The 1,841-nt window shown below is 54.2% G+C and overlaps 1 protein-coding gene across 1 annotated transcript in view; it reads right to left on the bottom strand.

The window, feature by feature from the left end:
- Positions 1-1,841, bottom strand: part of EBF2 (EBF transcription factor 2) — a 217,922-nt gene that overhangs the window by 191,966 nt on the left and 24,115 nt on the right. The gene's annotated exons all lie outside the window — the stretch shown is intronic.

The raw sequence follows: 1,841 nt of genomic DNA, 5'->3' as shown, positions 1-1,841 counted from the left end.
GGCCACACACGCTGGAGTGTGCTCAGCATCTTCTCCCTTTGCCCCGCAGCATGATACCTCAGACCCCAGGTGGCAGGTGTGGCTTTCCTGGCAGAAAGGAGGTCCTCTCGCTGGCTTCCTGGCTTGCGCCATCTGCTCTGGGCCAAAGCTCTGTAAAGAGTCCGTGGAACTGCCGAGGGCAGGCAGATTTCCAGAAGTCATTCTCAAGGTCATCACATCTGACCAACAGCTAGGAGGTGATCCCGTCACTTGGCAGGTCAGACCTGGCATGAAAATGGTTTCTGACACAATTTCCCTCAAACTCTGTCAAAGTTTAAGAAGAAAAAGTAACCGGTGACTACAAAATAAATGTGTCACGGAAGCCTCACTTTTCCGTTTCCTTGGTAGGGGCTGGGAAGAGGTGGGGGGCGGGGGGCGGAGTTGAAGAGAACAAGAGATACTTGGTTTCGCTCCAAATCCAATGGTGATGCCAGTCCCGTGGAATGCCCAGTTCCCGCTGTCTGCATTGGCAGCATCCACAAGGCAGTGGGTCATTGCCCCAGTGGCCCATGGGTTCATCCTGCAGCAATGGCCCTCTTCATTTGCACAGTGCCACGGGGCGTAGCTGAGCCTGCGTCTAGGAAATTCCTCCCTGGTGTTCGGTCATCACGAGTGGGCCTGGCCACCTGAGAGCAACCATGCGAGTTCACTGCCGGTCCTTCCTCCTGGTCTCCAGGTACTCGGGTTGCCTAAAGCACCTGGGTGGTGTTTCAGAAGTTTCTAGGCCTCTGTCATCTCCTTTCCCATGAGGCAGGTGATGACTCTTACACCCTCACCTGGGTCTGCCTTTATACTGGGGTAGACCTTTAAATCTTTAAAATGGGTCTCAAAGTCAAAACAGGTGCTTATCCAGGGTCAAGGGATGAGCGGACGGCCTCTTTTAGGGTAGGGCCCATCTTGACAAACTCCCACTGCCCCTCTCCGCTCTGGAGGGGCCTGTTCTAAAGGCTGGAGGTGCGCTGCGCCCAGGTCCTCACTTGCCCACAGCCCATGTCTCGAGATAAGGAGCATGTTCACCTGACAGGAGGAGATCTTTCTCTTCCTTGCCATCTCTTCCATTCTGACGCAAGGCACGACCCCGTGGGTAGCAGAATAGAACTAGGCTCCACGTGGTTTGCAGTGGCATTTGGAAGGAGATCACCAGGACTTTCTTCGGAGGCACTTCTGGATGGACTTAAACCTTCATCCTTTGGGTTAGCAGCTGAGCACCTCCACTGTTTGCTCCCAGGGCCCCACAGGGCTCCGGATGACAAGACCTATCCTTGTATAGGTAGGTGCTCACCATCCTCGGTCGCAGAGTTCAGACACAGGGTGGAAAAAGATGCTAAACCAAATGTGCTCCACCCAGAAGCAGGCCAGGGCTGTGCTCGCTGTCTAGTCCCGGTGATGTGAACGAGACCATGGCGTTAAAAACTCAAAAGCCACCGTAAAAATAGAAAATTATCGCTTCCTGTCATGGCCAAATACTAAACACAGTGCACACCAAATGACTCTATCCCTCCCCAGGGAAGAGGCTTTATGAACAATAAAGTCCCAGCAGACTTGCACTGTTTGGGCTTGGAGGTGTCATGACGAGCTCACTGATCCAATACCATTTACAAGCTCAATGGACTCCACTCGAAGTGGAAGCCACCAGCCCAGAGTTATCCATGGAAGCCCTCCAGTGAGAGCAGCACTCCTTCTTCGTCGGGGAAGGAGCAGAAGAGAACAGGAGGGCTTCTGAGAGCAGCACAGGGGACACGTTGCCGGGGGACGGCTCCTGACGGCCTGAGCTGGAAGCGAGGCTAGACAGGCCACTGGAC

This window comes from Echinops telfairi, unplaced genomic scaffold (assembly GCF_000313985.2).
Source record: "Echinops telfairi isolate 266 unplaced genomic scaffold, ASM31398v2 ScPeMD7_9;HRSCAF=40, whole genome shotgun sequence".
Classification (NCBI taxonomy): Eukaryota; Metazoa; Chordata; class Mammalia; order Afrosoricida; family Tenrecidae; genus Echinops; species Echinops telfairi.
This window is presented reverse-complemented; position numbering and strand designations above follow the sequence as displayed.